This window comes from Arachis ipaensis, chromosome B2, assembly GCF_059453495.1.
Source record: "Arachis ipaensis isolate K30076 ecotype BB chromosome B2, ASM5945349v1, whole genome shotgun sequence".
Lineage (NCBI taxonomy): Eukaryota > Viridiplantae > Streptophyta > Magnoliopsida > Fabales > Fabaceae > Arachis > Arachis ipaensis.
The window spans coordinates 83,414,519-83,442,418 of record NC_142437.1 but is presented as its reverse complement, the minus strand read 5'-3'; the positions used below and the strand labels follow the sequence as shown (position 1 = coordinate 83,442,418).

General features: G+C 38.5%; 2 non-coding genes across 2 annotated transcripts; one reads left to right on the top strand and one right to left on the bottom strand.

Annotated features, from left to right (window-relative positions):
- The first annotated feature begins 7,718 nt into the window (after nucleotides 1-7,718).
- Nucleotides 7,719-7,827, top strand: LOC148574635 (small nucleolar RNA R71). Its single transcript, XR_015906438.1, has one exon. It is a non-coding gene; the product is annotated as a small nucleolar RNA R71 (small nucleolar RNA).
- Nucleotides 7,828-15,297: 7,470 nt separating this feature from the next.
- LOC148574634 (small nucleolar RNA R71) lies at nucleotides 15,298-15,401 on the bottom strand. The gene has a single exon (XR_015906600.1). It is a non-coding gene; the product is annotated as a small nucleolar RNA R71 (small nucleolar RNA).
- Nucleotides 15,402-27,900: the final 12,499 nt, after the last annotated feature.

Genomic DNA, 27,900 nt, shown 5'->3' with positions numbered 1-27,900 from the left:
ATGCCTAAGAACAATTCCTTCAGTCACCATGAAGTGACACTTTTCCCAGTTTAAAACTAGGTTGGTCTCTTGGCATCTTTTCAGAACAAGTTTCAGGTGATCAAGACAGGAGCTGAATGAGTCTCCATATACTGAGAAGTCATCCATGAAGACTTCCAGAAATTTTTCCACCATGTCAGAGAAAATAGAGAGCATGCATCTCTGGAAGGTTGCAAGCGCATTACATAGCCCAAATGGCATCCTTCTATAAGCAAACACTCCAGATGGACATGTGAATGCTGTTTTCTCTTGATCCTGGGGATCCACTGCAATCTGGTTGTAGCCTGAGTAGCCATCCAGAAAGCAGTAATAATCATGACCTGCTAGTCTTTCTAGCATCTGGTCTATGAATGGTAAAGGAAAATGATCCTTTCTGGTGGCTGTATTGAGCCTTCTGTAGTCAATACACATGCGCCACCCTGTAACTGTTCTTGTGGGAACCAGTTCATTTTTTTCATTATGAATCACTGTCATGCCTCCTTTTTTTGGGACGACTTGAACAAGGCTCACCCAGGGGCTATCAGAAATGGGATAAATAATCCCAGCCTCTAGTAATTTGGTGACCTCTTTCTGCACCACTTCCTTCATGGCTGGATTTAGCCGCCACTGTGGTTGAACCACTGGTTTGGCATTATCTTCCAATAGGATTTTGTGCATACATCTAGTTGGGCTTATGCCCTTAAGGTCACCTATGGACCACCCAAGAGCTGTCTTGTGTGTCCTTAGCACTTGAATAAGTGCTTCCTCTTCCTGTGAATTTAAAGCAGAGCTTATGATCACTGGAAAAGTGTCACCTTCTCCCAGAAATGCATATTTCAAGGATGGTGGTAATGGCTTGAGCTCGGGTTTAGGAGGTTTTTCCTCTTTTAGAAGAAATTTCAGAGGCTCTTTTATGTCCTCTGTATCCTCTAAATCAGGTTGAACATCTTTAAAGATGTCTTCCAACTCTGATTCGAGACTCTCAGCCATGTTGATCTCTTCTACCAAGGAGTCAATGAGATCAACTTTCATGCAGTCTGTTGATGTGTCTGGGTGCTGCATGGCTTTGACAGCGTTCAATTTGAACTCATCATCATTGACTCTCAGGGTTATTTCCCCCTGTTGGACGTCAATAAGGGATCGTCCAGTTGCTAGGAAGGGTCTTCCTAGAATGAGAGTAGCACTCTTGTGTTCCTCCATTTTCAGCACAACAAAGTCAGTGGGAAAGGAGAATGGCCCAACCCTGACAATCATGTCTTCAATCACACCTGATGGGTATTTAGTGGAGCCATCAGCAAGTTGAAGACATATCCGGGTTGGTTTAACTTCTTCAGTTAAACCAAGCTTTCTGATAGTGGATGCAGGTATTAGGTTGATGCTTGCCCCAAGATCGCATAAAGCTGTCTTGGTGCAATCACCTTCTAATATGCATGGTATCAGAAAACTCCCAGGGTCTTTAAGCTTTTCAGGAAAGCTTTTCAGAATGACTGCACTGCATTCTTCAGTGAGGAGAACTCTTTCTGTTTCTCTCCACTCCTTTTTATGACTCAAGATTTCTTTCATGAACTTGGCATAAGAAGGTATTTGCTCAAGTGCCTCTGCAAATGGAATCTTTATTTCAAGAGTCCTTAGATAATCTGCAAAGCGAGCAAATTGCTTATCCTGCTCTTCCTTCCGGAGTTTTTGAGGATAAGGTATCTTGGCTTTATATTCCTCAACCTTAGTGGTTAAAGAAGCCTTTTTAGAGGGGTTGTTATCAGCACTTGTGTGTGTCTGATCCCTCACTGGCAATTGAGTGCCAGAGTCAGAAGCTGGAGCGACGTTAGACGCCAGCTCACTGTCTGTTCCTGGCGCCTGAACGCCAGAAATGTGCCCATTTTGGGCGTTCAACGCTGGATTCGGCCCCATTTGGGCGTTCAACGCCAGATTCTTGCCCATTTCTGGCGTTGAACGCCAATTCTGCCTTGTTTCTGGCGTTGAACGCCAGTTTTGGGCATGGTCTGGGCGTTCAGCGCCAGCCTCCCACCCATTTTCTGGCGTTTTAGCGCCAGAATTATTTTTCCCTGGGCTCTTACTGTCCTCAGGTGAATCTTTGGTGGGTTGCTCATTTCTTGAATTTTTGATGCCTTGAGGTGGGGTTTTTAATGTTTTCCCACTCCTTAATTGAACTGTTTGGCATTCTTCTGCTATTTGCCTTGATAGCTGCTGCTTTGTTTGCTTAAACTGTTCGTCCATATGTATATTACCACCTCTTAGCTTGATCTTTTACAGCAAATGGAAACAGTAATAGTCTGTAGACATCCTGATCTATTTCCTTATCATGTACTGTGTCAGCAATTTGTAAAAATTGTGCCAGAAACTCTGTAGGTTCTTCCTGTGGAAGACCGGAATATTGGCAGCTTTGCTACACCATGATAATGAGCTGAGGATTCAACTCAAAGCTACTGACTCCAATGGAGGGTATGCAGATGCTACTCCCATATGAAGCAGTAGAGGGGTTAGAATATGACCCCAGAGTCCTCCTGAACTGTTCATTTCCACTTATGTCCATGATAGATAAAGGGATATAACTTGGATTGATTTACCTTTTTATCTATTTATTTATTTATTTATTATTATATTTTTATTATTATTTTTTTTTATGAAAGAGAAAAACACAAAAAAAGACACAAGATTTAAAATTTTTAGATCTAATGCTCCTTGTTTTCGGAAATTTTGGAGGGAAAACACCAAGGAACACCAAACTTAAAATTTTTAGAAAACCACCAAAATTTTCGAAAACCAAAGGGAAATCAACAAGAAAACACCAAACTTAAAGTTTGGCACAAAATTTAATAGAGAAAATATTATTTATGGAAAAGAAGGTTTTGAAAAGAATATAAAAGACTTTAACCCAATTACCAAGAACACAGATTAACGCTCTAGCCAAATGAGTTATGGAAATTTTCGAAAATTTTAAGAAAAATCAACAAGAAAACACCAAACTTAAAGTTTGGCACAGGATTTAATAGAAAAATTATTTTTGAAAAAGGTTTTTAAAAAATATGATAGCCAATTACCATGAACATAAACACCACGTTCTAACTAACAGAGCTATAAATTTAAAGTGTTTTAACAAGGGATAAATAATAAAAGACTCTAAACCAAAAAGAAAGATTTTTTTCCTAATCTAAGCAACAAAATAATCCGTCAGTTGTTCAAACACGAACAATCCCCGGCAACGGCGCCAAAAACTTGGTGCACGAATTGTGAATCACACTTTTCACAACTCGTACCACTGACCAGCAAGTGCACTGGGTCGTCCAAGTAATACCTCACGTGAGTAAGGGTCGAATCCCACAGAGATTGTTGGTTTGAAGCAATCTATGGTTATCTTGTAAATCTTAGTCAGGAAGTTAATTATGTTTATCAGTTGAATTGCGAATAACCAAGAGAGCATAAATTAAAGGTTACTTGTTGTGCAGTAATGGAGAATATGTTGGAGTTTTGGAGATGCTTTGTCTTCTAAATCTCTGCTTTCCTCTGTCTTCTTGTTCACGCACGCACATCCTCCTATGGCAAGCTGTGTGTTGGTGGATCACTGTTGTCAATGGATACCTTCCATCCTTCCAGTGAAAACTACGCTCACGTGCTCTGTCACAGCACGGCTAATCACCGGTTGGTTCTCGATCCGGTTGGAATAGGATTTACTATCCTTTTGCGTCTGTCACTAACGCCCAGCCTTCAGGAGTTTGAAGCTCGTCACAGTCATTCAATCCTTGAATCCTACTTGGAATACCACAGACAAGGTTTAGACTTTCCGGATTCTCATGAATGCCGCCATCAGTTCTAGCTTATACCACGGAGATTCTGATTAAGGAATCTAAGAGATACTCATTCAATCGGATATAGAACGGAGGTGGTTGTCAGGCACACGTTCGTGATTTGAGGAAGGTGATGAGTGTCACAGATCATCACCTCCATCACAGTTAAGCGCGAATGAACATCTTAGATAGGAACAAGCGTGTTTGAATGGAAAACAGAAATACTTGCATTAATTCATCGAGACACAGCAGAGCTTCTCACCCCCAACAATGGGGTTTAGAGACTCATTCCGTCAGAGAATACAAAGTTTAGATCTAAAATGTCATGAGCTACAAAATAAGTCTCTAAAAGTTGTTTAAATACTAAACTAGTAGCCTAGGGTTACAAAATATGAGTAAACTATGATGGATGATGCAGAGATCCACTTCTGGGGCCCACTTGGTGTGTGCTGGGCTGAGACTTAAGTCATTCACGTGCAGAGGCCATTTGTGGAGTTGAACGCCAGTTTTTGTGCCAGTTTGGGCGTTCAACTCCAGCTTTTGATCCTATTCTGGCGCTGGACGCCAGAATTGGGCAGAGAACTGGCGTTGAACGCCAGTTTACGTCGTCTATCCTTGTGCAAAGTATGAACTATTATATATTGATGGAAAGCCCTGGATGTCTACCTTCCAACGCAATTGGAAGCATGCCATTTCGAGTTCTGTAGCTCCAGAAATTCCACTTTGAGTGCAGGGAGGTCAGAATCCAACAGCATCAGCAGTCCTTTTTCAGCCTGAATCAGATTTTTGCTCAGCTCCTTCAATTTCAGCCAGAAAAATACCTGAAATTACAGAAAAACACACAACTCATAGTAAAGTCCAGAAATATGAATTTTTCCTAAAAACTAATGAGAATAGACTAAAAACCAACTAAAACATACTCAAAACTATATGAAATTAACCCCAAAAAGCGTATAAAATATCCGCTCATCAGTACGCATGGGTCTTGTGTACGCATCATTCAAAATTCACACGTACGCATGGTAGATGTGTACGCATGACCCCAATCTCGAACCTCACTTAAAATGGCACATGACTCACGATTTCAGGCCAATTTTGGGCCCAATCCAACTCATTTCTGGAGCATTTGAAGCATGGATCATGAAGGGATCAATCAACTAGTATAGTTTTAATCTTAGATTATAGTTTAGGTGATTCTAGAGAGAGAAGCTCCAACTTCTCTCTAGTATTTTAGGATTTTTAGGATTTCTTAGTTTAATTTCTCCTTAGTTTTAGGTTTTAATCTTATTTTAGTTTAGTCTTCTTTATGTTTTCTTGTTTTATTATCTTATTTTGCCTAATTTCTCTTGTTAATTTCTCTATTTTGCTACTCTTTAGTTTTGAACTCTTGTTGAATTTTCAATTATTCTCTTTATTTTTCTTTATTGATGCTTGTTTGAGTTGTTATTATTATTTTTCTTGCATTGAGTAGTTGTAAATTTTATTAATTTATGCAATTGATAATACTTTTTTTATGCCTACCAAGTGTTTGATAAAATGTCTCTTTTAATTTTTGAGTAGAATTTTGCATTCTTGGCTTGGGGTGGTAACTTAGATGACCTTGAGTTACTAATATCCAACTTGATTGATAATTTAGAGATTTTAGTTAATCTTTTGCTAATTCAATCAGAAAGTTGATTAGGACTTATGGATTAAAATTAATTAAGCCTGATTGACTTTCCTCACTGTTTAAAAAGTTGACAAATTGGGTTTGCTCTTTGTAATTATCATGTTATGGTTAGTGACGAGAATAGTGATCCTTAACCATTATCTCTTACCAAGATCTTTCTTAGTTAATTTCCTTAATTACTTTTAGTTTAAGTCCCTTTGTCTTTTGCTTATTACATTGCTTCTTTAATTTCTTATTATTTAAGTTCTTGGTTATTGATCTTCAAACCCCCTTTTTCTCATAACCAATGATATACACACCTCACTGCAATTCCTTTGAGGGACAACCCGGGATTTAAAACTCCTGGTTATTTAATTTGAGTTATGACAATTTTTCTAAACTTTGATTTGGGCCATTTGTTGGTTTGGAACTATACTTGCAACGAAATTTGATTTTAATAACTTGTAAAATTTATAACTGACATTTAGCCTGCATCACCTCCTTCCATGCTTGTCCCTATGTGACCTTCTCTTATATGGGCTTTTCATTATTCTCTATTTCCACGGGTTGATGATCTTCAAGAATGTCAGTGAGTAACCCTTCTTTGATGGTTTCTTCCACTAACACATCAATTATATCAACTTTCATGCAATTCTCCATCTCACTAGGATATTGCATGGTCTTGAAGACATTGAAGCTCAATTTTTCATCATGGACCCTTAGTGTTAACTCTCCCTTTTGAATATTTATGAGTGCGCATCCAGTGGCTAGGAAAGGTCTCCCTAGAATGATAGAGGCACCAATACTCTCTTCCATGTCAAGAATAACAAAATCTGCAGGGAAGATAAAATCTCCTACTTTAACTATCATATTCTCCACCACTCCATGAGGGAGCTTTATTGACTGGTCAGCTAGTTGGGGAGATATTCTTATGGGTTTGACTTCCTCTATTTACATTTTCTTCATCATGGATAGTGGCATTAGGTTGATGCTTGCTCCTAGGTCACATAGTACTTTCCTAATAGTGATGTCTCTAATAGTGCATGGGATTTGGAAACTCCCTAGATCCTTTAATTTCTGAGGTAACTTCCTTTCAATAATGACACTACATTCCTTAGTGAGGACTACAGTTTCATCTTCCTTGAGAGTCTTCTTGGTTAGTAAGTCCTTCATAAATTTTGCATAAAAAGGCATTTGTTCCAAGGCCTCTGCTAATGGAATGTTGATTTGTAATTTCTTAAATATCTCCATAGAACTTGAAATATTATTGTTGTTGAGCCTCTTTTTGCACCCTTTGTGGGAATGGAATCCTAGGAGCATATGTCCTTTCCCTATTGACTTCTCTTGGGGCTTGAGGTGGGGGAGTGTGAACTTTTTCTTGGTGCTTGTTCTCTTTCTTTGATGGCTCTTCATCTCCCTTGCTTATTGTGAGTTCCTTGCTAACTACCTTTTCACTCATCAGATTAATGACCTTGTACTCCTCTTTAGAATTAGGAATTGTATCACTTGGTAAGGCATTTGGGGGTCTTTTTGCCATTTGTTTTGCTATTTGTCCCACTTGTACTTCCAAATTTTTTATTGAGGCCTCCTGATTCTTGAAATTAGCCTTTGTCTCCATCATAAACTCCTTAGTTTGTTGAGCGAACGTGAATGTTGACTTAGCCAAATTTTCCAAGGAAACTTCAGCAGAGGACTTTTGATGGCCTTTTGCTTGTGTTGACGATGCTCCTTGTTGGTATGGAGTATTGAAATTCCTCTGTCCTTTATTTTTCCAACCAAAATATGAATGGTTCCTCCAACCTGGATTATATGTTTTAGAGAAAGGATCATTTTATGGATTCTTTGAGAAGTTGCCTATGAAATTTACTTGCTCCTAGGAAGCTTGGTCATTGTTGATTAGTTCACATTCTTTATCTTGATGGCCTCCTCCATACAAGTTACATGTAGTGGCTTGTGCCCTTATGGCTGAAACTTGCATACTACCAATTTACTTAGTAAGTGAACTAAGTTGTTGAGACATGGCTTTATTCTGAGCCAGTAGAGTATCGAAAGTGTCTAGCTCCATAACCCGTTTCTTTATTGTCCTTTCACTGCTATATATGTAGTGGTTATTAGACACTGTCTCTATTAATTCTAAAGCCTCTTTGGTTGTCTTCTGATGCAAGGATCCTCCAGTTGAGGAATCAATTAAGGTCTTAGAGGCTTGAGACATTCCATCATAGAATGTTTGGAGTTGTAGCCACTCAGGAAATGCATGATAAGGGCATTTTTTTAAAGTATCTCCTTATATATTTTTCATGCTTCATAAAGAGACTTTTCCTCCTTCTGAGTGAATGTATAAATTTCATTCTTCAATCTTGCTAGCTTTTGAGGGGGGAAGTACTTTGTCAGGAACTTGTTCACCATGTTATCCTAAGTTGCTATACTCCCCAAGGGTTGAGTGGAGCCATTGTTTGGCTCTATTCCTTAGGTCGAATGGGAACAACCTCAACCTTATAGCTTCTTGAGAAACCACATTGCTCTTGACCGAGTCACATATTTGCAAGAAACTAGATATGTGCACATTCGGATCCTCTTGCAGATTGCCATTGAATTGGTCATGCTGTGCCAACTGGATGAGGTAAGGCTTCAACTCAAAATCATTAGCCTCAATAGCAGGCCTTACTATGTTGCTCCCACAACTATCATTAATCCTCGGATATGTGTATATTAAGGCTTGTACCCTCCTATGTTGCTCCCACAGCTATCATTAAAGGCTTCATCACCCACTAATGACACTCGAGTGGTGATGAAATTCCTCCAAAAATACATATTCATCAGATTCAGAGTCCCAACGGCATTGATTAGTGATAGAAGCAGTCATTTATGTAATAAGCAACTCGACTCCATCCTACACCGTTATGGCGCTCGCCACAGAGTGGCAACTCCCTATCATCCATAGATAAATGGACAAGCTGAAGTCTCTAACAGGGAGCTCAAAAGAATTTTGGAAAGAACAGTGAGAACCTCCAGGAAGAACTGGGCAAGAAAGCATGATGATGCACTTTGGGCGTATAGAACAGCTTTCAAGACCCCTATTAGGATGTCACCCTACCAACTGGTCTATGGCAAAGAATGTCATTTACCGGTGGAACTCGAACACAGGGCCTACTAGAAAACCCGATTCCTCAACTTCGATGCCAAGGCTACCGGAGAAAAAAGGCTACTCCAGCTAAATAAGTTGGATGAATTCGACAAGCTGTATTTAACAATTCTAACCTTTACAAGGAGAGGGCCAAGAAATTGCACGATAAAAAGATCTCTTCGAGAGTCTTCGAGCCTGGCCAGAAGGTTTTACTCTTCAATTCCAAACTCAAGCTCTTCCCTGGAAAGCTGAAGTCATGATAGACGGGACCTTTTGAGGTCACTAATGTATCACCTTATGGTCATATAGAGCTCCAAGACAAACACTCTGATAAAAGATTTACAGTGAATAGACAGAGAGTCAAGCATTACCTAGGGGATAATCTTGAGCAAGATATGTCTATATTGCTGCTGACATGATAGCAGTCAAGTCAAGCTATTGACGATAAAGAAGCGCTTCTTGGGAGGAAACCCAACCATAAGTAGTGTATTACTATTTTATTTTTTTATTTATTCTCATTCAAATTCATTTTCAGTTCATTTCCTATTAATTTTCATAGTTTTCTTTTGCTTTTTAATGTTTGTGATCATGCGCATCACTTAGAATAGAGACAGAGATATTGAGAATTGAAAACGAAACACCCTGGGGAGAACCCCTTGCTAGCGTTGAACACCAGGCAAGGAGGAAGCTGGGTGTTCAATGCCTAATAAGGAGAGAAGAACTGGTGTTGAACGCCAGAGAAGGATCACTCTAGGCATCCAACTCCCATTAAGAAGAATTCCTGGCATTGAATGTAACAACCCCATTTTTTGAGTACGCAAGATCTTTTCTGAAGGCACGGATTTCTCCGGAAGATCACTAAAGGGAACACCTCTGATGTATCATCAAGCATCTCAATCCTCATTATCATTATGTCATCCTTAAGCCAGAAGCTCCTCTGAGGCAAGCTCGATAACGCAATCACGAAGAACCTAGTTTTTAAACTGTATCGGTTAGGAATTTTTATTCTAGTTTTCGTAAATAGTCTTTGTTTGATGAACTGGACTTGATTCATGAGAGAAGAGAGATAATAGTATAATATTATCATTATATTATTATTAGAAGATGCTTGAATGATATTATAAGGTTACCTGGTTTGTTTTAGTTAAAAACAGGAAATCGGTTTAACCGGGTTCACAGTTTACTGGTGCAGCTTAGCACCAACACTCTCTAATGACTTTAGCAATGCTAATGCCTCATCATACATGTTCTATTCTCATATTAAATATGTTACTAGTGTCATTTATACTAGTAGAATAGAAAAGAATTTTTAGAGATATTTTTAAGAATGTTCCGATACATCTAGTTTTAGTAGTTATACACTTGAGATATTTTAATATTATTTTAATCCACGTCCAAGCAAACAAATCTCAACTCACCCCACACCCCCAGGACCTCCAAGGCTATCTCATTTGATCCTTGTGGCCAAAAATAGATAGAGAGAAAAAGAGAGAAAAGTTCCTAGTTCCAAATCTTCAAAGCTTGATTTCTTCAAAACTAAAACTCAAATCAAAATTCCAATCCAATCAAAATGATCATCCCTTCTTTCTCTACATAACCATATAACATATCAAGGCAGGAAATAAGATAAGATGGCTGTCTCCCTCCCTCTTCAATTCAGTTTTCAAGGAAAACCATGCTAAACATGTGTTTTCTTGATGTTCTTCCTTAGATCACTTGCTTAGCTTGACTTGTGAGCCAAGAATATTTAATTCCTAACATGTTGACTAAGGTTTGGTCAGTTGAGATTTTATGGATTCAAAGTTGTTCTTGATGTATTTTAGGAGGAAAACGTGCAAAAAGAACACCTAAAAGCATAACCAGATTTGAGGCAGCAAATCAAGGTAGGGTTTGGTAAAATTTTAATCTTGATTAATTGTGTTTGAGTTGTGTGATTATGATATGGTTTGGTTATGCTTGAAATTGATTGTTTAAATGAGTGATTCTTGTTGAAATTTTGGTGAAAATTTGATAAAATTTGATGATATTCAAGCTATGAATGCATGTTCTTGTGGCTGCTGGAATTTTAAACCCTAACCTTTAAATTGGGGTTTATTTTGTGTTGAAATCAAGTGAAAAAGATGGGGTTTTAGTGGCTGCTAATTTATTATGAATTATGGTAAAAATCGGTTACTGAAAAGATTGAAAACCAGGTAAAAACAAAGAAAGAATCTAAAGAGTTTACGAAGAATATGAAGAACACTTTTAGTGTGGTGAAGAACAATCAAGAACACCTTTTTGATCCATAAAAGGGGAAAGAAGTAAATATTTTGGTGTTTGGAGGGTTATTTTGTAATTTCTAAAAATTAGGGTGGTTAAAGTAGAAATATTAAAAGTTACAGGTGGTAAAAAGTAAATTTTAAAGATTAAAAGGTAAAAAGGGGTAATTTTTGAAAATATATTAATAAAATATTAAATAATAATAAAATATTAAATAATAATATTTTATTATAAATAATAAAATATTACAGAAAAGGCATTTTTTCGTAAAAGCTTTAGAAAGACAACTTTAAGCATAGAATCTCATAGTTACCTTCATAAAACACTTAGGGAGTGGTAATAATATATTAGTGAGGCAAAGATAAAGGAAAGTTAAAAATTTAAAGAAGAGATGAAAATCGAGGAACAAGTCTGTAAAGTTTTAATGACAGAATCGAATAGAGATTAGCGAACGAACTAGGAGCAACATAGTTAGTTCTTAAGTTACACCTAGGGTTAGGTATAATATGAAAAGTTAAATTGTTTCAGTATAGACTTAATGGACCTATATTTGGGACAGGATAACTATTCATACCGAAATTTACATAAGTTATAAATACATACGTTAAACAGAGAAAGCAGAGCAAAGTAAAGAGACAAAGAGAAAAGAGTACTCAGAGCAGAATAATGAGACAAAGAGAAAAAGGAAACAGAGTGGAGTAAAGAGACAAAGAGAAAGGGGAACCAGAGCAAAGTAAAGAGATAAAGTGAAAAGAGTAATCAGAGTTGAATAAAGAGACAAAAAGTAAAGATGTAATTAAGAGAAGAATGAAGGAGTGATGCTTAAGCAGTAGTAACAACAAAGATAATGTATCAATTAAAGAATATGTTTATAAAGAAAGTTATTGGTCTACCACAAAAGAGCAGAGTGATATTAGTTTGATTTCTGCCACAGTAGAGTAGAAAGTTCTTTGTCTACCACATTCGAGCAGATATTGCCTATTTGCTTGATTTCTGCCACAGTAGAGCAGAAAGTTCTTAGTCTGCCACAGTAGAGCAAATATTGCCTGTTTGTTTGATCTTGCCACAGTAGAGCAGATACTGCCATAGTAGAGCAGAGGCTACCACAGAAGAGTAGCTATTTATTTGTACACGGGTTAGAAAATTATTTCTGGAATAACGTGGATTCATGATTGGATAATGTTGGGATTCGGGTAGACAACCGACACATGAGCTCATGGCCTACATAGGACAGACATGCATCACACTTGGTTGTGCATTGATGCCAGGGCATTTTGGCCAGTTTCACTGACCTTTTCTTTACTGTTTTTAGGTTAGTTTCATGCATTTCTTTAGGAAATAAGCTAGTTTTGGGTAAATATTCACTTATGCCTTGACTCAAGCATACATTGTGAATTTTACATAATTTCATGAGGATTTTGCATAAGTTTAGTGACAAATATTATGTTGCATTACTCATGACTTGGACTAGAGCTTTGATGCACTTTGTTGCTTTATTTCAGGACCAAAAGGAAGCAAGAAAAGGGGAGGTAACTTGCAAGATTAATGAGAAAAGTGATTGCCAATAACACTCTCAAAAAGCCATCAATGCCCACGTTAGAGAGTCACGTTAACCAAGTTAACGTGAACTCTAACGTGGAGAAAAGAAGTTGAGCCAACGTTAGTGACACTCAACATTGTCACTAACGTTGGCAATTACTCATAAGTGGCCACGTTAACCTAGTTAACGTGGCCTCTAACGTTAAAGGGGGAGAGAGAAGCCAACGTTAGTGACACTCAACATTGTCACTAACGTTGGCCTATGGTGCAAAGTACCACGTTAACTCCCACGTTAACTTGGTTAACGTGGGAACTAACGTAGAGGATGAAGAGTTGTCGACAACGTTAGTGACACTCAACATTGTCACTAACGTTGAAGCAACCACACAACCCCCAAGAGTCACGTTAACTTCCACGTTAACTTGGTTAACGTGGAAGCTAACGATGAGAAATGAAGGATGAGCCAACGTTAGTGACACTCAACATTGTCACTAACGTTGGGATGGCTAAAAGATGGCCACGTTAGAAGCCACGTTAACCTAGTTAACGTGGACTCCAACGTGAGACCTAGGGGCACATTGGAACGTTAGTGACAATGTTGAATGTCACTAATGTTCTCGAAGGATGGCAAAGGCCACGTTAGAAGCCACGTTAACCTAGTTAACGTAAACTTTAACGTGAAGCAAGAAGGGGCACACTGGAACGTTAGTGACAATGTTGAGTGTCACTAATGTTCTCGAAGGTTGACAAGGCAACGTTAAAAGCCACGTTAACCTAGTTAACGTGGGTTTTAACGTGAGGCAAAGGGGTGCATTGGAACGTTAGTGACAATGTTAAGTGTCACTAACGTTCCCGAACTTAGACTTTCACTAAATGATTAACACTCCTTACGCCCTGAGCTTAAGTCTCTGCCCACTTCGCACTTTCTCTCTGCAAGTAAAGCCAAGCCCAAATAAAGAAAGAAACTGCTTCAAACTCAAGATCCAAAGGCCCAAGACTTGAAGAGTAAACTAGAAGCTGAGAAGAGTAGTATATATAGGAGTAGCTTTGAATTGTAAAAAAAGGGCTGGAAGCTGGGAAATAGGAGAACTACTCTCTGTATTTTACTTTCTTTGTAATTTCTAGTTTTATGATGTATTCTCCATCTTTGTTTTCATTTTCAAGAGCTATGAACAACTAAACCCCTTTCATTGGGTTAGGGAGCTCTGTTGTAATTTGATGGATCAATACTAATCTTCATTATTCTTCTTCTATCTTTCCTCTTGATTTTACTTGAAAGCTTTCGATCTTCATCCAATTGAGTAGTTATCTTGGAAGAGAAGCTATTCAAACTTGGATCTCTTTTGAACCTTGGAAGAGGAATGAAGAGATCAAGCTAGAAATGCTTTCTCATGCTGGACCAAATTGGGTTTGGATGGGTATGTGACTATAACCCTCTCAATACTTGGTTTGGGAAATGCATGTGGTATAATCAGTGACCATACTTCATCTCTTCTCATGAGCAATTGACCAAGGAATTGGCTATTGATCAAGATTTGAGAGATTGAATTGCAAGAAATTGTAATTCAATCACTTAAGATTGCCAAGGAGATCAATGAGTGCATTGATTGAGGAAGAGATGAAAATGAACTTGATCCGGAGAATTGCAACATCTCCTAAGCCCAATGAACTCCCCATCTCTGATCTTACCCATTCTCTTTAATTTTTGCCATTTACTTTTATGAGCAAATCCCCCACTCCCATTTACAATTCTGCAATTTATTTTCAGTCATTTACTTCCAGTCCTTTAATTCTAGCATTTACTTTTCTGTTATTTACATTCCCGCCATTTTATTTTCTGTAACTCTCAACCCAAATCCTAGATTCGCTCAACTAGAACATTCTTCTAATTAAAGTTGCTTGATCAATCAATTCCTGTGGGATTCGACCTCACTCTATTGTGAGTTTTTACTTGACGACAACTTTGGTACACTTGCCGAAGGGAGATTTGTTGAGAGACAAGTTTTCCGTGCATCAAGTTTATGGCACCGTTGCCGGGGATTGATTGTGCATCAACAATGATTAGATTGGAAGATCACTAGATTGAGCATTTTATTTTGTGAATTTCATTTTCTGTTTGAGTGATTTACTTTTTGTTTTAGTTAAACTTCTTCCCTTCTTCCCCTACTCTTTTGTTTTTCTTTGTTATTTTCAATTCTGTTTGCTAACCCACTAACTGTTTGATATATTGCATCACCCACAACTAACAGCAATTCTGACACAAATACTGTCTGCACCTATTTTCTCTGCTTGTACTTGTTGGTTGTATGACAGGGAGAAGAAGCGGGGCTTCAACTTCCTTTGATTCTGAACCGGAGAGAACCTTCCTTAGACTAAGGAGGGAGGCAAAAGAAAAACGAGTAGTTGGTGCTGAAGAAGAGGAGGAACAGTTTGAGGAATACTTTGAACCAAACATGGAAGAAAACATGGAAAATCATCATGAAGAAGAGACTCACAACCATGGCAGAGGAGGTGGAGCAAATCATGCTGGGGAGGATAGAAGAGTTTTGGGCTCTTACATTAATCCAAACCCAGGCAATTGTGGAAGTAGCATCCAAAAGCCAACAATCCATGCCAACAACTTTGAACTTAAACCACAGCTCATCACCCTTGTTCAGAACAACTGTTCGTTTGGAGGAGGTGTTCAAGAAGACCCCAATCAACATTTGACCACCTTCCTGAGAATATGTGACACAGTGAAATCTAATGGTGTTCATCCTGACGCCTATAGACTGCTCTTATTTCCCTTCTCACTCAGAGACAAGGCAGCCAAGTGGCTGGAATCCTTCCCAAGGGAGAGCTTGACAACTTGGGAGGATGTGGTGAACAAATTCTTAGCAAGATTCTACCCTCCTCAATGAATCAATAGGCTGAGAGCTGAGGTTCAAACCTTCAAGCAACAAGATGGTGAGACTCTGTATGAAGCATGGGAGAGGTTCAAAGACTTAACAAGGAGGTGTCCACCTTACATGTTCAATGAATGGGTCCAGCTGCACATTTTCTATGAAGGGCTCTCTTATGAGTCAAAGAAGGCAGTAGACCATTCATCTGGAGGATCCTTGAACAAGAAGAAGACCATTGAGGAAGCCATAGATGTTATTGAAATAGTAGCAGAAAATGACTACTTCTATGAAAGAGGGAACACAAGAGGAGTGATGGAGCTAAACAATGTAGATGCTCTGTTGGCCCAAAACAAGCTCATTACCCAGCAGCTGGCTGACCTCACCAAGAAGATGGAGAGGAACCAAGTAGCAGCAATCTCCACTTCATCAACAACACAAGAAGGAGTAAACGAAGAAGCAGAGGGGAGTCAAGAGCAAGCCAACTACATTGGGAATTCACCAAGGAAAAACTATGACCCATACTCCAAGACTTACAATCCTGGATGGAGAAATTACCCGAACTTTGGGTGGGGAAGTGAGCAAGATCAAAACCCAGACCAGAGACGTTACAACTCCAACAACAATGCAGCTCACCAGCAATTCACCCAGAGGACATCTCAACACCCCCAAAACAACACTTCTCCACATACTTATCAAAACCAAAACAGCACAGCTACTCCGAACCACTCATCAATTGATGACAAGCTCTCTAAGATTGAAGCCTTACTTGAAGGAATATGCCAAGAGATTCAAGAAAATAAGGTGTTCAAAGAGGAGGTGCGAGCCAATATTAAGAACCAGGGAGAGACCATTAGGAAGCTGGAATTCCAGGTGGGATATTTAGCTGAGAAGATTCCCAAACCTACTGATAGCTTCCCAAGTGACACGGAGAAAAACCCCAAGGGAGAAGCAAAGAAAGTAACATGGGAAGATTGCAAAATGGTCACTACAAGTGATCAAGAGATTGAAGACAAGCAAGGCAAAATGCGCAAACAACCTGAAGACAACTCAACAAAGGAGGAGGATAGAAAGCACAAAGAACCAGAAATCTCACAACAAGAGCTGCTGAAGCTCTATGCACCATTCCCTCAACTGCTAAATGGTGCTGTGGGAAAAAGAATATACTCAAGGTTCCTAGACTTGTTTGCATCTCTGCATGTGAACATACCATTCATCAAGGCAATTCAACAAATGCCTGCATTCATCAAGTATATGAAGGAACTTCTTCCGAGAAAAAGCTCACTCAAGGGAGGGCAGACTATAGTGATGAACAAGGAATGTAGTGCCCTTATTCAACCTGAGTTGCCTACAAAAAGAAGAGACCCAGGAAGTTTTCATATCCCTTGTGCCATAGGTGAGACTATGTTCGATAGAGCACTATGTGATTTGGGGGCCAGCATCAACTTACTGCCTTTATCCCTGGTGAAGAGGCTGCAGATTAATGAGATAATGCCCACAGATGTAATCATCATACTGGCTGACAAAACTCAAAAACAAGCAATAGGAGTGGTGGAAAATGTGTTGCTAAAGGTTGGGAAGTACTTTCTCCCAACAGATTTTGTCATTCTGGACATGGAAGAGAGTCACACTCACCCAATCATATTGGGAAGACCATTCCTAGCTACGGCCAGAGCACTTATCGATGTAGAGAAAGGGGAGCTAATATCGAGAATTCATGATGAACGACTCAGCTTCAATGTCTTCAACTTCTCACAAGAAACAGATCAAGAGGACAAGGAACTAAGCACAAACGATAAGGAGACACTGAAGGAGGAAACAAGCACTGAAGCACAGCCAGTTCATTCTGAAACCCCCTCAATTGATAAACAAGGAAAACAGCAATTGCCACAGCTCAAAGAAAAGTTGGAGGAACCCAAACCTCTAGAGGCAGGTGAAGACAGCATCACAACTCCTTGGAGAAAAGAGGTCACCAAGGGGAAGGCAACCTCAAAAGAAACAAAGAAGAAGGTACCAAGGAGATGGAAGAACAAGAAGATCCCTACGGAAGATTTCTCTCCAAGGGATAGAGTTGTCTCATCTTACTTCCCAGATATTCCTCCTAATCTCCCTACTGTACCATCTCAATTACCTAAGGTCTTCACTATCAACAGAGTTCTTTTCCTGGAACATGTGGAGATCATTGATCCAACCAATGGATACAAGTCCACAGCAAGAGGGGAGAACTTTAAGCACTACCAACCACCATGATGAAAGAAAAACGTCAAGCTAGTGACGCTAAAGAAGCGCTTCATGGGAGGCAACCCATGTTTTATATGCTTTCAGATGATAATGAATAAGTCAATCTTTATGATTTCAACCCAAACTTGACAAACACTTGGTGAATTCTTTATCATGCAGTATATAGTGAAGAATAAGTTTGGTGTTCAAAGCAAACCAAGATGCATGCTGGTCTTGGGAGCTTGAACAAAACTTTTCATCACATTGCTTCAAACTAAGTTTGGTGTCACCCCATGGTGCCACCAAAATGTATATAAGGAACCACCAATAGTTAGTTAGTTGGTTGGAATTCATAAACAAACAATCAAATCCTTTCTTTCATTTTATTCTAGCCGTAGAGTTTTAATGTTTTTTATATTAATTTCGTTATTTCAAATCTTTATAAGAAAGGAAAAGAAGCATAAAAAGGGATGGATTGGACAATTAAATGGGGGAGATTTCACCACTTAAAGAAGAGGGGTTACACACTTGTTCTAAAGAGGGAATACGTTGGAAAATGTTGCCATGCAACATTGAAAAAAAAGGACCCCTAGAAGACCGAGCAATCCCCATCATAAAGTGATGATCCTTGTCTTCTAGCCATGCATAACCCCAACCGTCCATCAAGTGACCACTTTATCAATCTACACCCTCCATTCTCTCACAACTTCTCTATATAAACAACCCTTGTCCATACCACCCTTCATTGTCATCACACACCTTCACCACTCTTCATTTCGGTACAATACACCCCCTATCCGATTATAAACATTCCTCCCCTCACTCTCCTCATTGCCATAAAACCCTAAACAACCAAAAGTCTCCACAACCTTACCACCTTCACATATTAAATCATTCATGGCATCTTCAAGTTCTAAGAGAAGGGAGGGGAAGGAACCCATGGAAGAACACCCATATGATGAGAAGAGATTTAGAAGCTTGCATCATGCATTGCAATACGGGTGGATGGTTGATAAGGAAATCATTTATGAGCTGGGATTTCAAGTTAAGAAGATTGAATGCCCCGAAATCACAGAGAAGGTAGAAAGGAGAAGATGGGAGCTCCTCACTGACCCGGTCACTAAAGTGAATGCAAATCTCATAAGAGAATTTTATGCAAATGCAGTCAGGTATGATAAGAAAGATGAGTCATATACAAGCTTTGTGAGAGGAACAATGGTGGATTTTGGTCCCATGAGTGTAATGAGGGCATTGAAGCTACGGTCTATACCATTTGAAGAAGAAAGTTACCACTCAAGATTGGACAACAACCCCAATTATGACCAGCTTTTACTAGACCTTTGTGTACCAGGAGCTGACTGGGAAAGGGGTGCAGGAAATAAACCAAAGTTCATTAAGAGAACAGATCTCACTCCTGAAGCTAAGGGGTGGTTCGAGCTAGTGAGGAGGTCTATTCTCCCAGCTGCAAACAACTCGGAGGTGAATCTCGAGAGAGCAACAATGTTGCATTGTATACTCAAGGGAGGAAAAATCAAAGTTCATGAGATCATAGCTCAAGGAATTAGAAAGATGGCAGAGAAAAGTGACTCAAGAGGAACATTAGGTTACCCCAGCACTATTTACCGAATATGCAAGAAAGCTAGGGTAGTTTTTGAAGATGAGGACCCCGTTTGGATAAAGGAAGGCATTCCAATAACGGTCCGAAGGATGAATGCTGCAGCACTCTCCCTGCCTCAATGGAAGCAAAGAAAGAGGACGGCCCCTCAAGTGGTTGACGGACAAGTCTTAGAGGGACAAGCACCACAGACCTTGGATATGCACCAATTACAGGAAGCCATTGATGGCTTATCTAGACAATATTTGGAAAGCCAAGGAGCACAGAAAGAGCTTCAACTACAGATGATGGGGCAGCAAGATGAGTGGCAAAGGCAAATGATGGAACAGCAACTAAGCCAAGGACAACAATGGGGAGAAGCATTCAACAGGATGGAACAAAGGCAAAACGAGCAACAAGAATCCATCCAGAGGCTAATCAACATCCAAGCACATCAAGGGGCACACATACATGAGATGCATCGAAGACAAATAGAATAGGCAGAACTATTGGACGAGCAAAGGGCATTCGCAGAAAGAGTTTACATGAGTCAAACAGGACATCAGATAAATACTCAAGCCAGGCTCGGCTACTTAGTGGGACAGCTGCCAATATTGCATCCAAGAATAGCCAAGTATGATGAAATGAAGGATGAATTAGCACGAAAGGAAAGACAAAGGGTGGAAAAGAGTCATGAGTCAGTGAGGAAGGCACTTGAGGATTGGAAGCAAGCAAGATTGGCATGGATGTGAGGAAATGCAAGAGGAAACAAGGAGGACAAGCAAGGAAAAGAGCGTGGACATCCACAACAGTAAAAGGTGGTGGAGTTCCTTCTTTGATCCATCTTTCTCTGTGTTTTAAATAAGGAAGATCTTGTATGAAATAGAACTTGCTTCCATGTTATGTTTGAACCTTTTTCAAATCATGTTATTTTTTTTAGTTTTTGGTATTGAAGAGAGTCTATGTGCACTGGTCTTTATGTCACTGTACCATCACTTAACCTACTTGTAAACTTGTCCCTTTTAAATCAAATAAAAAGAGAATGATTATGTTTGTAAAAGACCAGAGTGGAGTTTATATTGTGGAAGTGCATTCATGAATCTTTGGGGTAGTCATAAGTTAGCTAAGTTGGTTCAACCACAAGGCTAGGAGGACAACTATCTATCCTGAATACTTTGCTTTGGATATACTCATGAGACTAAGTTAATAACAAGATCCTAAGAAGAGAAAAGGGAAAGAACAATGGAAGTGAAAAACAAAAGAAAAAGAGTAAGCAATAAGACTAGGCATCAATGGTTTTAAGCTTGAGGCAAGTGTCTGTGGTGCTCCTGTGTGAGGGATCTACTTGGATGAATAAGCTCTTAGGGGTGCCTTATCACTTGGTAACTTGGGTTAACTAACTCGGGATTATCAGCTGAAAGTCCACTATCAAGAGTAACCTTCACTACAGAATACTTAGTAACCCAAAGAGGTGCTGGACACCAAGGTCTCAAGAAAAGAAAATAAATAAACTAAATGCCTGTAGTGTGTATGTATGGGGGATAGGCTTGAGGGAGTAAGTCCTTAGGGGTGTCTCAACACCTAGCACCTTGAACCAACTGGTTCGGGACTGTTGGCTGAAAGCTTATCTTAAAGAATTGCCCCCTTACAGAGCACTTAGCCTAAATAACACAAACAACCCTTGTAATAACAATAAAAAGATCAATGAATAAAAGTCTCATGGAATATGAACAAAGTGGGTGTTTTAGGACAGAATATAGGTTTGAAAGCCAGTAATGGAATGAACCTAAGTTGCTATGCATGAAACCACCATAAAATCAGTAATATGACTTCCACAAGGATGACTCATTCCTCTGGATATTCCATTCATCATTCTCTTGTTCGAGTACTTGCTTAGGTACAAGCAAGCTTTAAGTTTGGTGTTGTGATGCCAGGGCATTTTGGCCAGTTTCACTGACCTTTTCTTTACTGTTTTTAGGTTAGTTTCATGCATTTCTTTAGGAAATAAGCTAGTTTTGGGTAAATATTCACTTATGCCTTGACTCAAGCATACATTGTGCATTTTACATAATTTCATGAGAATTTTGCATAAGTTTAGTGACAAATATTATGTTGCATTACTCATGACTTGGACTAGAGCTTTGATGCACTTTGTTGCTTGATTTCAGGACCAAAAGGAAGCAAGAAAAGGGGAGGTAACTTGCAAGATTAATGAGAAAAGTGATTGCCAATAACACTCTCAAAAAGCCATCAATGCCCACGTTAGAGAGTCACGTTAACCAAGTTAACGTGAACTCTAACGTGGAGAAAAGAAGTTGAGCCAACATTAGTGACACTCAACATTGTCAATAACGTTGGCAATTACTCATAAGTGGCCACGTTAGAAGCCACGTTAACTAGTTAACGTGGCCTCTAACGTTAAAGGGGGAGAGAGAAGCCAACGTTAGTGACACTCAACATTGTCACTAACGTTGGCCTATGGTGCAAAGTACCACGTTAACTCCCACGTTAACTTGGTTAACGTGGGAACTAACGTAGAGGATGAAGAGTTGTCGACAACGTTAGTGACACTCAACATTGTCACTAACGTTGAAGCAACCACACAACCCCCAAGAGTCACGTTAACTTCCACGTTAACTTGGTTAACGTGGAAGCTAACGATGATAAATGAAGGATGAGCCAACGTTAGTGACACTCAACATTGTCACTAACGTTGGGATGGCTAAAAGATGGCCACGTTAGAAGCCACGTTAACCTAGTTAACGTGGACTCCAACGTGAGACCTAGGGGCACATTAGAACGTTAGTGACAATGTTGAATGTCACTAACGTTCTCGAAGGATGGCAAAGGCCACGTTAGAAGCCACGTTAACCTAGTTAACGTGAACTTTAACGTGAAGCAAGAAGGGGCACACTGGAACGTTAGTGACAATGTTGAGTGTCACTAACGTTCTCGAAGGTTGACAAGGCAACGTTAAAAGCCACGTTAACCTAGTTAACGTGGGTTTTAACGTGAGGCAAAGGGGTGCATTGGAACGTTAGTGACAATGTTAAGTGTCACTAACGTTCCCGAACTTAGACTTTCACTAAATGATTAACACTCCTTATGCCCTGAGCTTAAGTCTCTGCCCACTTCGCACTTTCTCTCTACAAGTAAAGCCAAGCCCAAATAAAGAAAGGAACTGCTTCAAAATCAAGATCCAAAGGCCCAAGACTTAAAGAGTAAACTAGAAGCTGAGAAGAGTAGTATATATAGGAGTAGATTTGAATTGTAAAAAAAGGGCTGGAAGCTGGGAAAAAGGAGAACTACTCTCTGTATTTTAGTTTCTTTGTAATTTCTAGTTTTATGATGTATTCTCCATCTTTGTTTTCATTTTCAAGAGCTATGAACAACTAAACCCCTTTCATTGGGTTAGGGAGCTCTGTTGTAATTTGATGGATCAATACTAATCTTCATTATTCTTCTTCTATCTTTCCTCTTGATTTTACTTGAAAGCTTTCGATCTTCATCCAATTGAGTAGTTATCTTGGAAGAGAAGCTATTCAAACTTGGATCTCTTTTGAACCTTGGAAGAGGAATGAAGAGATCAAGCTAGAAATGCTTACTCATGTTGGACCAAATTGGGTTTGGATGGGTATGTGACTATAACCCTCTCAATACTTGGTTTGGGAAATGCATGTGGTATAATCAGTGACCATACTTCATCTCTTCTCATGAGCAATTGACCAAGGAATTGGCTATTGATCAAGATTTGAGAGATTGAATTGCAAGAAATTGTAATTCAATCACTTAAGATTGCCAAGGAGATCAATGAGTGCATTGATTGAGGAAGAGATGAAAATGAACTTGATCCAGAGAATTGCAACATCTCCTAAGCCCAATGAACTCCCCATCTCTGATCTTACCCATTCTCTTTAATTTCTGCCATTTATTTTTATGAGCAAATCCCCCATTCCCATTTACAATTCTGCAATTTATTTTCAGTCATTTACTTCCAGTCCTTTAATTCTAGCATTTACTTTTCTGTTATTTACATTCCCGCCATTTTATTTTCTGCAACTCTCAACCCAAATCCTGGATTCGCTCAACTAGAACATTCTTCTAATTAAAGTTGCTTGATCAATCAATCCCTGTGGGATTCGACCTCACTCTATTGTGAGTTTTTACTTGACGACAACTTTGGTACACTTGCCGAAGGGAGATTTGTTGAGAGACAAGTTTTCTGTGCATCATGCATTTCCTCTGTTATGATCGTTCTATGAATCTATGCTTTTTTTGTTTGTATTCTATTCTCTGTGTTTGTGTTATTTTCTTGTATTCTTCTATTTGTGTTCTACTTTCTGTTTTCTCTAATTATCTATTTTTTCTATTTACTGCTTCTCGGTATTTTACTTTTCGTCTGCTGAACAACATATAATTAATAAACTTAACTAATAACCCCGGCCCTACTAAGAACTCCCCAGTTCTTACCCCTTCTCTGTCCTTTCCCCCTTTGAGATGGAAGTAAGAGTTTCCGTAGTTCGTTGATGATCATTCTGCAAAGAGGATTCTGCTCTAGGTAGTTTTTTGAGTCTAGAGTAAACTCCGTTATCTATTTATATGTATATACTGTGAGACCAGCCAACGTCTGCACCCTGTTTGTATGCAAACTTTAACTAAATCTTGCGCACGAGACTCCTGTTATGTCACTACTTGATGAGGTACCAGAGAGATGTCATATGGCAATGTCTGATCGTGCAGAGGAGTAGTAGATGATGTTCTACCTTTTGATGACGTTCCACCAGACTTGAGTTTTGAAGACTTAGAACGTACTTTTCCTCGCATTAGTAGTTTAAAGGGACTAGGTAAGTATAGAGTCTAGGCTAGCCTGGGCGCCAGCTTAGGGACTTCTTGAACAAGTCAGGGCCTGGGATGTTGTATGTATATATATGTATATAGTTATTATCAAGCTATATCTAGGGGTGTTCTAACTAAAAGTCTATACTCTAATAAAGGCTGGATCACCGAATATTGTCAATTGCTTGTGATGTATTTATGTGTGGTTGTTTATTACTATTTTATCTGTTATCAGTTGTGACTTAATTATGAATGATTTTATTTTTTAATCCAAACATTTAAAAAAAAGGTACCTCGCAAAATAACTACGCTTTTAACAATGAATCAGGCTCATATAATAAATAATAGATAATAATTCGGAAGACAAGTTGGTAATGCTCAATTTCTAGTATGACCATGACGTACTAGAAATTGGGTCATTACAATTTGGTATCAGAGCAGTTCATTCCCAGTAGAGCCTGGGGAGTGGACTGACTATGCTTTACTGCATACTCTACTTGTGTGTCTCATGCCGTTAGGGAATCTTTAAGATACATTTGGCATGAATGTCTCTGAGTGCTCATTTTGGGAATGTTCGTGCTTAACTTGAGATATTAAGAATGATCACCTTAATATTGATTGTTTGGTGCAGATAAGATCTCAATGACTGTGAATAGGCATGGTTTAATCGAGCTTCGAACGACGAATCGATGCGAGGCACAACTATCTTCATAGCTATTATGATATCCATGGCTATGACTATGTGAGTTTTGGATGTTGTAAGGAACGTACCGATCTCTTCATCAGGATGGCTTAAAGGAAATAGATCGCTTGAAGATGGATTTTGCACATGGCTGAAATTTTGAGGGCAAAATTTTCTTTTAGGAGGGAAGAATATAACAACACCGTTTTTCGAGTACGCGAGATATTTTTTAAAGGCACAGATTTCTCCGAAAGATCAGTAAAGGGAATACCTCTACTGTATCATCAAGCATCTCAATCCTCATTGTCATTATGTCATCCTTAAGCTAGAACCACTTCTGAGGCAAGCTCGATAATGCAATCACGAAGAACCTAGTTTTTGAACCGTATCAGTTAGAAGTTTTGATTCTAGTTTTTGTAAATAGTCTCTGTTTGACGAACCGGACTCGATTCATGAGAGAAAAGAGATAATAGTATAATATTATGATTATATTAGTATTAGAAGATGCTTGAATGATATTATCAGGTTACCTAGTCTGTTTTAGTTAAAAATAGGAAATCGGTTTAATCGGGTTCACAATTTACTGGTGCAGCTTAGCACCAGCACTCTCTGATGACTTTAGCAATGCTAATGCCTCATCATACATGTTCTATTCTCATATTAAATATGTTACTACTGTCATTTATGCTAGTAGCTCAGAAAAGAATTTTTAGAGATGCTTTTACGAGCGTTCCGATACATCTAGTTTTAGTAGTTATACACCTGAGATATTTTAATATTATTTTAGTCCACCTCCAATCCAACAAATCACAACTCACCCTACACCCCCAAGACCTCCAAGGCTGTCTCATTTAAAATAGTTAGAGAGAAAAAGAGAGAAAAGTTCTTAGTTCTAAATCTTCAAAGCTTGATTTCTTCTTAACTAAAACTCAAATCAAAATTCCAATCTGACTAAAATGATCATCCCTTCTTTCTCTACATAACCATATAACATATCAAGGCTGGAAATAAGGTGAGATGGCTGTCTCCCTCCCTCTTCAATTTGGTTTTCAAGGAAATCCATGCTAAACATGTATTTTCTTGATGTACTTCCTTAGATCTCTTGCTTAGCTTGACTTGTGAGCCAAGAATCTTCAATTCCCAGCAAGGTTTAATGTGAGGAATCCCTTCCTAACATGTTGATTAAGGTTTGGTCAGTTGAGATTTTATGGATTCAAAGTTGTTCTTGATGTGTTTTAGGAGGAAAAAGTGCAAAAAGACACCTAAAAGCATAACCGGATTTAAGGCAACAAATCAAGGTAGTGTTTGGTAAAATTTTAATCTTGATTAATTGTGTTTAAGTTTTGTGATTATGATATGGTTTGGTTATGCTTGAAATTGATGGTTTAAATGAGTGATTCTTGTTGAAATTTTGGTGAAAATTTGATGAAATTTGATGATATTCAAGCTATTAATGCATGTTCTTGTGGCTACTAGAATTTCGAACCCTAACCTTTACATTGAGGTTTATTTTGTGTTGAAATCAAGTGAAAAAGATGGGGTTTTAGTGGCTGCTAATTTATTATGAATTATGGTAAAAATCGGTTACTGAAAAGATTGAAAAACGGGTGAAAACAAAGAAAGAATCTAAAAAATTTACGAAGAACATGAAGAACACTTTTAATGTGGTGAAGAACAATGAAGAACACCTTTTTGATCCATAAAAGGGCAAGGAAGTAAATATTTTGGTGTTTGGAGGGTTATTTTGTAATTTCCAAAATTTAGGATGGTTAAAGTAGAAATATTAAAAGTTACGGGTGGTAAACAGTGAATTTTAAAGGTTAAAAGATAAAAAGGGGTAATTTTTGAGAATATATTAATAAGATAATAACAAAATATTAAATAATAATATTGAATTAAAAATAATAAAATAATGCAGAAAAAGCAGTTTTTCGTAAAAGCTTTAGAAAGACAACATTAACCATAGAATCTCATAATTACCTTCAGAAAACACTTAGAGAGTGGTAATAACATATTAGTGAGGCAAAGATAAAGGAAAGATAAAAAGTTAAAGAAGAGATGAAAATCGAAGAAAAAGTGTGTAAAGTTTTAATGACAGAATCAAACAGAGATTAGCGAACGAACTAGGAGCAACATTGTTAGTTCTTAAGTTACACCTAGGGTTAGGTATAATATGAAGAGTTAAATTGTTTCAGTATAGACTTAATGAACCTATACTTGGGACAGAAAAACTATTCATACCGAAATTTATATAAGTTATAAATACGTACGTTAAACAGAGAAATTAGAGCAAAGTAAAGAGACAAAGAGAAAAGAGCACTCAGAACAGAATAAAGAGAAAAAGAGAAAGGAGAAACAGAGCAGAATAAGGAGACAAAAAGAAAGTGGGAAACAGAACAAAGTAAAGAGATAAAGAGAAAAGAGTAATCAGAGTTGAATAAAGAGACAAAAAGCAAAAAGGTAATTAAGAGAAGAATGAAGGAGTGATACTTACGCAGTAGTGACAGCAAAGATAATGTACCAATTAAAGAATATGTTTATAAAGAAAGTTATTGGTCTGCCACAGATGAGCAGAGTGATATTTGTTTGATTTCTGCCACAGTAGAGCAGAAAGTTCTTTGTCTGCCACAGTAGAGCAGATATTGCCTGTTTGTTTGAACTTTGCCACAGTAGAGCAGTCTATTTTCTGCCCACTTTCCTGCCACAGTAGAGCAGAGGCTACCACAGAAGAGTGGCTATTTATTTGTGCACGAGTAGGAAAATCATATCCGGAATAACGTGGATTCATGACTGGATAATGTCAGGATGTGGGTAGACAACCGACATATGAGATCATGGCCTGTATAGGACAGACATGCATCTTACTTGGTTGTGCATTTCCTCTGTTATGATTGTTGTATGAATGTATGCTTTCTTTGTTTGTATTCTATTATCTGTGTTTCTGTTATTTTCTTGTGTTCTTCTATTTGTGTTCTGCTTTCTGTTTTCTCTAATTATCTATTTTTTCTATTTACTGCTTCTCGGTATTTTACTTTTCGTCTGCTGAGCAACACATAATTAATGAACTTAACTAATAACCCTGGCCCTACTAAGAACTCCCCAGTTCTTACCCTTTTTCTCTCCCTTTCCCCTTCAGATGGAAGTAAGAGTACCCTTCCGTAGTTCGTTGATGATCGTTCTGCAAAGAGGATTCCACTCTAGGTAGTCTTCTGAGTCTAGAGTGAATTCTGTTATCTGTTTATATGTATATACGGTGAGACCAGCCAACGTCTGCACCCCATTGGTATGCAAACTTTAA